Source organism: Antechinus flavipes, chromosome 1, assembly GCF_016432865.1.
Source record: "Antechinus flavipes isolate AdamAnt ecotype Samford, QLD, Australia chromosome 1, AdamAnt_v2, whole genome shotgun sequence".
Lineage (NCBI taxonomy): Eukaryota > Metazoa > Chordata > Mammalia > Dasyuromorphia > Dasyuridae > Antechinus > Antechinus flavipes.
In genome coordinates, this window is record NC_067398.1 from 669,760,802 (window position 1) to 669,771,936 (window position 11,135).

General features: G+C 43.0%; 1 protein-coding gene across 3 annotated transcripts in view; it reads right to left on the reverse strand.

Moving 5' to 3' along the window:
* SBNO2 (strawberry notch homolog 2) overlaps positions 1–10,776 on the reverse strand; it is a 207,864-nt gene extending 197,088 nt beyond the window's left edge. For all 3 annotated transcript variants that reach the window (XM_051972158.1, XM_051972157.1, XM_051972156.1), the window contains exon 1: positions 10,619–10,776. The gene's annotated coding sequence lies outside the window, so the exon portion shown is untranslated. The remainder of the gene's footprint in view (positions 1–10,618) is intronic.
* Between the last annotated feature and the right edge of the window lie 359 nt (positions 10,777–11,135).

Genomic DNA, 11,135 nt, shown 5'->3' on the forward strand with positions numbered 1-11,135 from the left:
AGTAGGCAGTGCCCATATCCCAGATCCTAACTGTGAAGCCCCACTAAAACCAGAAGGCTACCAGGAAGTAAATCTATATAGCTGTGACAACTATCTAGAAACAAACAGTGACAATGGGAGTCTGGATGTGTCCTTTCAAATTCAGAACCAGACCAACAGAAACCAAAAGGAAGACAAGCGGGCGCGCGCGCACATACACACACACACACACACACACACACACACACGCACGCACACAGCCACTATAAGACAGGATTGTCAGTTCTTCCCATTCCAAGCATGGGTACCTCCCAGTAGATTATGCTTAGTTTCTCTTTTTGATCCAGAAGGCCGGGTTTCATTCTGTGGGTCTGGCTTTTCAAAAAATTCAATAAGAAAAAGCCATCCCCTCAAAAACAGGAGATGTCCAAGAAACGTCTATCAGCCAAAGTCGAGAGTTCCTTTCAGAGCAACAATGAATTATAAACACATTTTTTGCCCATAAATTTGGGGCAGGAAAGCACTAATAAATTCAGAATTTGTGATTCCCCTGTAGGTTAACAAAATTCAATTGTTATACAACATACAATGGGGCTAAATTAAGAGTCATGGGTATGCTTCATGCTCTTCAGGACATTCTTAAATTCCTTATCATATCACCAAGCTGTTGTTTGTTATTATTCAGTCCATGTCCAAGTTTTTATGACCCCATGTAGGATTTTCTTGGCAAAGATACCAGAGTTGGTTGGCTATTTCCTTCTCCAGCTCATTTTACAGAGGAGGAAACTGAGGCAGACAAGGTTAGTGACTTGCCCAGGATCACACATCTAATAAGTGTCCAAGGACAGAATTGAACTTAGGTCTTACTGACTCCAGGCCTGACGTTTTACCCACTGAGCTAGCCAGATGCTCAATCCCATTTATGGGACTTTATAGCCTCTGAGGTGAAAGAGGCCTCAGGTTTCGCTGGTTCAACTTCCTATGGAGGAAAATCCCATGTATATAATCTAAGAGTCTTTTTGCGTGTCTGTACTGATGGAGAACTCTCTTACCTCTTGAGGCAATGCACCACCCCTTGCTGGACAGTTCTACCCATTAAGAGGGGCTTTCTCATATTAACCAGAAATAGGACCCTCTGCAATTTCTACTGCTTATACCTGCTTCTTCCTTCTGGAGCAAAGTAGGATGACGGTTCCCTCTTATCTAAGGACCTTTTAAAGCCAGTGATGGTATCCCCATCAAGTCTTCTCCTCCACAGGATTAACAGGCCCAGTATTCCTGAGATGCTTCTTTAACCCAAATAATCTCTACCCTTTGAAAACACTGATTGCCCTTGTCCACATCCACCCAGAAGCATCTGTACATTAATCCAGATCTTGATCCGGATACCATATATTTCTGTTGGTGGTACTGCTGATATCCCAGCTCTTCTGGCATTCACAGCGTTGTCACTCTACTCTGCACACAGTATAGGTTATATAAATGTTTAAACTGTCAAACAGAGAACTCCACACATTTAGAATATCTGAAGGCTCACACTTAGCAAGATTCCAGATCTTGGATAGGATTTGGGGCAGCCCTATCCGCTCCATTTCTCAGCTTGAACCCCTTTTACCAAAGAGTTCTGGAAACCCCCAGACACAACACATTCAAGTCACTTCTCAACTTCAAAGTCTTAAAAACAACAACAATAACAAAAAGACTCATTTAGTGTTTCACATAACCCTCACCAAGGCAAGACCAGCCTAAGAAACACAAAGAAACTATGGAAAGCTGGACAAAAAGCATTTGGAAGAGAGTTGGGTGCAATTCTGAGCTGCAAGTTTCTTCATTTACAAAATGAGGACAGTAATATTTGCTCTGCAGATCTTACAGGATTATGAAGAAATCTTCCAGGTGCTATAGAAATGTACTTTGATTATTCCTACCTGAATACCCCAAGAGTTCCTTTTTTAAGATGCCAGCCTCCCCACTCATTCAGATAGACAGGAGGTACCTCAATTACCTGGTACATCTTCCTACTGGAAGAAAAGACACTGCTTCCATGGTCTTTGGAACTATCTTGAGATCTGGCTGTTTTACAATGAGCTAGCAGAGAGGCCAGTGAATTTTCTTCATTAACCCTCCATAATCTGTTTCCCAGTGGGTCTTACAATATAACCACTTTAAGGGAGTTCAATTAAACTTTATTGTTGCCATTATCTATGCTGTGATCCCTATTACTCAGCACATTTACAAAGCATTAAGTCTCCAAATAGTAAACATCCTTCCCTAGGATTCAATTTCAAAGAAATCACACGATTGGCGGTAGAAAGGGACTTTAGGCATCATCTAGTCCACCCCAGCATTTTACAGAGTAGTAAAGTGGGTAGCAAAATAAAATGATTGAATTGAATTTGAACCCAAGTTTTCTGCCTCTATATCTAGTGTTCTTTCAATTACTAATGGCTTTGCAGGCTTGAAATTAGAGTCAGGGCTTACTTGAATAACAGAATAGCAGGAAAGGATCTTGGAAGTCATGTCATCTCACCCTCTCATTTTCCTGAAGAAGCAGCTAAGCTGCAGCAGTTAAGTGATTTATAAAGAGTACACAGAAGCTTAATGATAGAACTATCAGTAGGTAAACTACCCATGGGGTGACAAGTGCTTTCCCACAATGACTCTGTAAGAGAAGTCATATAAAAATTCTTGTTAATTTCAAGGTAAGGAATTTAAGACTCAGAAGTTGAAGTAATAATCTGATGGTCTAGTAACACAATTGAGATTTGAAGGTCTCAACTCTGGGTTCAAGACAATCCAATGTGAATTTATATTATCATAAAAATTTTAAGAACTGGAAGCCTCTTCAAATACAAATGATAGAGCACTTTCTCAATAGTGAAATGGAACCTAAGATGAAATCAAGAAATCAATCTTTTTTCTATTTCACTTATAGATTCATTCATTCATCCCATGCTTAATCAACACCTAGGTAACAGTATACTGGGAAATGCTTTTGAAAATCCAAAAAGTTCTAAACAAACTGTAATGATGAGCAGAAACTAAATGCAAGGGGCAGCTGGATGGCACAGTGGATAGAGCACTGGTCCTGGAGTCAGAAGGACCCGAGTTCAAATTGAGACTCAGACACTTAACACTTACTAGTTGTATGACTGAGAAAGTCACTTAACCTCAAATGCCTCATTCCCCTCCACCACCACCTCCCTCCCCCCCCAAAAAAAATAAGAAGTAGTAATGCAGATACTCTTTAGCTTAGCAATACCAGTACTAGGTCTGTATCCCAAAAGAGATAAGAAAACAAAACAAAAAAAGACTTTCATGTACAAAAATATATCTAGCAGGTCTTTTCTAGGGGCAAAGCATCAGAAACTGAAGGAATTCCCACCAAATGGGCAATGGTTAAATCAATTATGGTACAATAGAATCTTACTGTACTATAAGAAATAATGAGCAGGATGCTCTCAGAAAAACCTGGAAAGACTTAAATGAGTTAAAGCAAAGTAAAATGTATACAAAGTACACACTGTACATGAACAAATGTACAAAGTAACAGCAATATTATAAGATCATTTGTGAATGACTTCGCTATTCTCAGCAATACAATGATCCAAGATAACTCTGAAGGATTTATGATGAAAAATACAATCTATACCCAGAGAAATAACTGATGGAATCTGACTACATTTTTTTTTTACTTAAAAAAAAGAAGAAGAAATAGTCTTGGATTCAAAAAAATCAATTGCACAAGTACATGATACATGATTGGGGAGGGAAATTTAGTGAGAGAACAATTCTTATGAAAAACACCTGGGGATTTTCATGGCTGCAAGCTCAATATTAGTCAAGAGTGTGACCTGGCAACTAATGAAGCAAAAGCAACTACATCTGGAATGAATAGAAAAGGTCAATATCCCAAAGTAGGAAGACATTAGTCACACCATCCATAAGCATGGGCAGACTACATCTGGTGTACAAGTTCAGTTCTAGGTACATTTTAGGAGTGACAACAACAACCTGAAGCCAATTTAGAAAATGTAACCAAGAAAAACCACAGGCAATTAGCCTTGGAGAAGTGAAGACTTAGAGTAGGCATTCCTGAATCCTTTTTCTAGCAGGCTGTCAGAAAAATGTAGTCCCAGAAGATAAAAGTAAAAAGAAAGGATAGAAGTTACAAGAAAGTAGATTTCTGCTCCCAACCCAAGGAGAAACTTCAGAACAAGTAGACCTGTCCTACTATGGAACAGACCGCTTCAAAATTTGTAGTGAGCATCCCACCATTAAGGAGATTTAAGTAGTCATGAAGGACTACTTGAAGATGCTTAGTTAAATTCTCACAACCCTTCCAATGCTGAGATCCTCTGATTTTGCCTTAAAAATGAAGATTAAGAATTGATCAATGATGGACAGAAGCAGCTACACCCAAAGAAAGAACACTGGGAAATGAATATAAACTGCTTGCATTTTTGTTTTTCTTCCTGGGTTATTTCTACCTTCTGAATCCAGTTCTCCCTGTGCAACAAGAGAACTGTTTGGTTCTGCACACATATACTGTATCTAGGATATACTGCGACATATTTAACATATATAGGACTGCTTGCCATCTGGGGGAGGGAGTGGAGGGAGGGAAAGGAAAAATCGGAACAGAAGTGAGTGCAAGGGATAATGTTATAAAAAATTACCCTGGCATGGGTTCTGTTAATAAAAAGCTATTTTAAAAAATGAAGATTAAGATAAGTTTTCTAAAAACAAACAAACAAACAACAACAAAACTCTAGAACCAAAACAGAGCATAAAAACTATTCTCCCAATAATCCTTCATTTTGTTATGCTTAATTCAGTGTAATCCTGTGACTTGCCTCTAGTAAATTCAACCCTTTTACACCAAGGTAATCTAAATATCAAACTATGCTTCCTTTTTTTTTCTCATTTTTTCCCCTTTTGATCTGATTTTTCTTGTGCAGCATGATAAATGTGGAAATATGTTTAGAAGAATTGCACATTTTAACCTATGTTGGATTACTTGTTGTCTAGGGGAGGGGAATGGAGAGAAAAGGGAGAAAAAAATGAAAAACAAGGTTTTCCAAGCTTAATAAAAACTATCTTTGCATGTATTTTGAAAATAAAAAGCTATTATTTTTTTAAAAATCAAACTAAAGATTTCCAAGCAATTGTGAGAAGCAGGTCAACACAGCCCTTAAATTATACAAAAAGGGCAGAAGAAAGGGATAGTGAAACGATCCCTGGATTTGCAGTTAGAAAACTTCAAATCCTCACTGCCACTTATTATCTGGGCCCTCAGTTTCCTAAACTATAAAAAATGAGGGGGCTAGAATTGAGGTTCTCTGTGGCCCTGTGCAGCTGTTGTTTCAAGGATGCTTTTTCAGCCAAAGCATAGCCATGGCACTTAACAAATTGTCCAAGTGTTTTTCTATCAGGAGAGTAAGATTTACATGAGGGGGGAAAAAAAGCAACAGGATCTAACATCCAATGGAGAAAAAGAAGGAGGAGGGAGAGGGGGTGTGTCTAACCACACTATCTCATTCCATTCCTCAAGTTTCTAACTTCCCCCCTCTAGCCCTAGAAGAAAAGTCCTGAATGTGCTGTCTAACCACACCACACTCACTATGGAAAAAGTTATTCAATGTAGATCAAAGCTCATCCCTATTAGCAATCACACACATAAATGTGCTACTTTAAAGGCACTGGATTGGGAAAGAGTCATACATGACTCCACAATGTCAGCCTTTTCTCAATTCATTTCAATTTTTTAAGATTAAGCTGCATCACCCCCCCCCAGGAAAAAAAAAAAAAAAACTAGGCAGACAAGCTAATTCCTGTCCCTCCTCCCCAAAGGAGAGCATAAAAGCCTTCTTAATTAGGTCTAAGAAGGCCTTCCGGAGAGATTCAGTCTCTGGTGATTACAATCCCAACTCCGTATTCAATGACTGCACAGTAGCTCTTTATTAGCACATCTCAGTTCATAAAGACAAAGTTAAAAGTCATGTCAGCACTTCTATTACAGACCCCTTGTCTTCTGAGGGAAGGGCTCAAATTCTAGGAGAGAGACAGTATACACTTGATTTAAAAAAAAAAAAAATTTTAGCTGCATGGGAATGAGGCAATATGAAGAAGTGGAAATCTATCAAAACTGAGGTGTTGCATGTGACCTTAGACAATCCAGAACTCTTATCTCAGAACTCCAGAGAAGATAGCCTATCTTTGCTGGATAATATTCAGGCATTCGGGACAATACCCCCACTTTACAGAGGGGAAAACAGGTCTATTGCTCTAAGGAAAATGGTCAGGTTCCCTAGCTCCAGGTTCCTAAAATTATAAGAGGGGTGGGGAGTGGAGGCTGTCACATCTAGTTTTTTTCATCTCTCCCCCCATCCCCAAAGGCCAAGCATAGTAGTAAGAACTCAACAGATGTCGCTGGGATTGACTACATTTATCTTCACAGCTTGAAGCCTCCGTTTCCTCATCTGTGGACTAGTTCATAATCTTAATCTTAATCGATTCCAACATTCTTTGCTTTAAAGTCCCTTCCTAGATCCAATTCCAATTCTACAATTCTTTATTTGAAGAAGTGTTTTTTTTCCTGTTTATCCAGAACAAAAACAAATGACATCCACACTATGTATGGCTGCTCCGACTTGTTTAAATAGCACTGAGTGCCCAGTGAATTCCAAGGAAGGAATAGAACAGAAGACTGAATAGATTCCTTCCTTTCTCCAGCTTCCTCAAGGTTGAAAAAGACAGTAATCCTAAATATTGGGACCTAGTTCTGACATAAAAGCAGAAATGACCTTGGAGGTCATCTAGTACAATCCCTGCCTTTCAGATATGAGGAAAATGAGAAGTGAAAGGACCAGCCCAAGATGACATTGCTCTTTAGTGAAAGAATGGAGGTTTGAACCCCTAGTTCAAGGTTGAATTTTAGGAAACCTAATCAGGGCTGTCTTCATTGCACCACAAAGGGAACAAGCAATTTTCAAAGAACAAGTGAAGAACTCTCCATCCAACAGAGATCTTCAGGGCCTGGGGCCCCAAATCTTGCTTTCACACCTCATTTCAAACAGGTCTAGAGACTGAGAAGCAAGTGAAGCTTATTCATTCAGGAGAAAGGGGCACACTGGCTAACTCCTTCCTTGGGAATCCAAAGAGTTTACAGTGATATAGGGTAGTCCAAGAATACTCTGTTGTGGCTGTTCAGTCATGTCCAACTTTCTGTGAGCCCACTTGGGGTTTTCTTGGCCAAGATATTGGAGTGCTTTCCCGTTTTCTTCTTCAGTTCATTTTACAGATGAAGAAACTAAGGCAAACAGGATGATGTGACTTGCCCAGGTTTACATACAGTAAGTAACTGAGGTCAAATCTGAACTCAAGAAGACAAGTCCTTCTGACTCCCAACCTGGCATTCTATCCACTGTGCCACCTAGCTGTCCCTAAGAGTAATCTACTTTCCTCTAAAATCACCAGGAAGTGTGGAAGAGCAAGGGAGTGGAAAGAGCTCAAGGTTCTGACTGAATCCTGTGAAACAAGCAAACAAACAAAAAGACTGTATCTTCTACTACATCAATTCTTGAAGGATATTTTTCCTCTTTGCAAACCTTTAAATCTTCATGTATTTTTTTCTCAGAAAAATGATGTCAGGACAAAGAGGAACAGAAACCTGGAGGGGAGTGGGGCTACTCAAAAGGAGTAGAGTCAAAGACAGGAATTTTAAAACCACTGCTTAAGGAAGGGCAAACCCTTCCAACAATGAAAGTCAATGAATATTTCCTCTTAAGGACAAGGACACTGGGATATAAGTTAACAGCTAGACTATTGGGACTTGCCTGGCAGGCCCACCAATGCATCTGTTAACTTGCATGCAGTCTGCCTTATGCCAAGAAAACCGCAGGAAAGGCAGTTTCCACAAATGGAGAACATGTATTACCAAAACATTGACAGGGTTACAGGATTTTGAGCGAGGACAGCAAGACATGGAAGAAAGAGTGAAAAGCTGGGAGCTACAGTCTAGTTGGATAGAATCAAAACCTGGCGGCAAGTCCCACCCTTTAGCAAATTCCATAGGATGGCGGCAGCAATACTGGCATTAGAAATTTCACAGGGTTTTTAGGAGAGAAAAGTACTTGGAGAGTGAGGAATGGGAAATTTAGAGCTAGAAAGAATGATGATCCTGAGGTCTGGGGAGGCCAGTATATATACTGGTGGCATATAGGAGGTGGCAAAGCTAGGATCCCAAAGAAATATGACCTATGCTATAATTTATCTGTCAAACAGACGTAATGATGTTTGTTTGCACTACCCACCTCAAAGGGTTGCTGTGAGGTTAATTCAAGATAGTAGCTGTTTTAAAATTCCAGTTATTATAGAAGGGTCTCTACACTAGCTTTAAGAGTAGCAAACAAAGCTTAGACCCTGGCTGAGGACTTCTTTTCAAAGATGGTCCGTCAAGCACAGCAAAATCTCAACCTTAGACAGTCTTGGTATTAAAGAGCTTACAGAAACAGGAAGGGCATATCTGTGAAGCTGATAATAGGCACTCTAAATGCAGATCTTACTGTTCATTTACAGTAAGCGCTAAAGCAAACAGCACCTTCTGAGTCAATGCAATTATCATCTAATTTTTTTTCTTCCAAACCACCTAAAAATAATCACAGCCCCAGTTCTCCGCACTGAACATCACCTAGTGAGATACTAAATTCTTTAAAGTTCAACTTTCTATCAAATACACTCATCGAGTTTAAACACCTACACTCTGTGCCAAGCAATGCCAGGCAAACTAAAACAGAACTGCTCTTTTAGGCTTTGGGATACCCCATCTGTTTCCCTATCACTTTCTCCACCTTGTTTCCAGTTCTATTTTACATCAAGCAATATTCTCTTTTCCTGCCCTCTACTAAGTGGCACAATAGAAAGGCTGGTCCTGGAGTCAGGATGCCAAGAGTTCAAATCCAGCCTCAGCCGCTAGCTAAGTGACTCTAGGTAAGTCATTTCATCTGTTTGCACCAGTTTCTTCAACTGTAAAATGGGGATAACAACAGCCCTTACTTCCCAGGGAGGTTGTGAGATCAAAGGTGATAATATTTGTAAAGGGTATGGCACACAGTAGGCACTATATAAATGTTTACTCCCTTCCCCATCCCTTTCCAGTGAAAGTGAAAAACCCACTAGCCCTCTCCAAAAACAAAACAAAACTATGGAGAGCTGAGAGAAGAAAAAGAGGGAGCTGTTCTGGGGAGAAGTAGCCAGGACAGATTCTGTGAGACAGACTTGAAACTTTGGTAGCTAGAAGGGTTCTTAAAGTACATCGGAACGGGCCTCCTCCTTTTATGGACTGGGAAGTATTGGCCCAGAACAGGGTTAGAGACTTACCCAGGGCCCCACAGAGAGTTAGGGAGGGTGTGTCCCTGGGGGTCTGTCTGCACCACAGCACAGGTAGGAGCAAGGGGGAAGGGGGGAGAGAATGGGACAAAAGAAAAGGGCGTGGGGATGCCAGGAGGGAGCCCAGGAACTCTTTCTGCAGAGGACTGAGGAGCCCCAACTTCCCTTCTGCGCTGGGAAGCGGGGGAGGGGTCAAGGAGGGAAGTCATCTGCCCTCTTTCCCACCCAACCCCCAACTTTAGGGAGGCAGGCATCAGTGCACTAAAGGGATCCTAAAACTTCAGGTGGGTCTTTAAGACCTCACAGCTTCAGGGCAGTCTCACCTCCAGAAGGAAACACCAACCGCACCCGATTCAAAGCAACTCCGGTTTCTAAAAGTGACCCCACACTTCCAAGAAGTCCTGGTTCCCAAAAGTGACCCCATAGCTCCGGGGAGCCCCAAATGCTCGAAGCCAGTCCTAGATCCTGAAAGGAACACTCACCGCACCCCGATTCAAAGAGAGTCCGGTTTCTAAAAGTGATCCCACAATTTCAGGGAGTCCTGGTTCCCGAAAATGATCCCACGGCTCCGGGACGCCCCAGATCTCGAAGGAAAAGCCAACCACACCCCGATTCAGAGCGGTTCCGGTTTCTAAAAGTGACCCTCACAATTCCCGGGAGTCCTGGTTTCCGAAAGTGACCCCCGCAGCTCCGGGGAGACTCAGATCGCGAAGGGAATACCAGCCGCACCCCGATTCAGAGCGACTCCAGTTTCTAAGTGACCCCACAAGTCCGGGGAACCCTGGCTCCCTAAAGTGGCCCCGCAGCTCCGCGGACCCCCAGATCCGCAGGAAAAAGCAACCGCACTCCGATTCAGAGCAACTCTGGTTCCCAAAAATGACCCCACAATTCCGGAGAGTCCCTCACAGCTCCGGATCCCTAAGGGAACACCAACCGCACCCCGATTCAGGGCAGTCCCCGTCCCCGAGACCCCAGAGCTCCAAGACAGCGTTGGTCCCCAAGAAAAAACCCACAGCTGCAGGATGGCCCCGGTTCCCGACAGTGACCCCAGGGCTTCAGGGCAGCCCCGGTTCCCGAAAAAGTGACCCCACAACTCCAAGGTGGTCCGGGCTCCCGAAAGTCGCGGGAGTCTCGAATGAGGGGACGGAGAGGAAGAGGGGTAGCCCCGACGGGGATACCAAAGAGGGTTAAAAAGGGAAGGAGGGAGGAGGACAGGGGTGAAGGGGGGGGCCGCGATATGGCGCCTCACCTCGGGCCCGGGTCCGAAGCCGACAGAGGTGGGGACGGGAGCTGGGGGTGCCGCGGCGCGCCCTGGGAGCCCGAGCGGCGCCTCCGCTTCGCGGTGCCTCACAGCGGCGGCGGCGGCGGCGGCTCACTTCCGGGTTTCAGGCGCCATCTTGGTGCTGAACACGAACTTCCGGGAGACGTCATGGGAGGGACGAAGAGGGGGCGGGGAAAGACAAGAGTGCGGAGGAAAGGAGAAGGGAGGGCAGCGGGAGGGAAGAAGAGGGGAGAGGAGAGGTGAGGGAAAGGGAAGGAAAGGGGAGATAGGAAAAGGAGGGAGACGGGATGGGGCGGAGAATAGAAAAAGGAGAGGAGGGGAAGGGAAGGGGGGATGGGAAAGGGAGAGAAAAGGGAAGAAATAAAAAAAGGAGGGGAGGGAAAAGAAAAGGAAAGGGGAGGCAGGGGAAAAAAGAGAGGGATCTTAACCTGGGGCTCTGTAACCCCTTGTATTTTCTTTTATGCTGACAAGGGGTCCGTGGGCT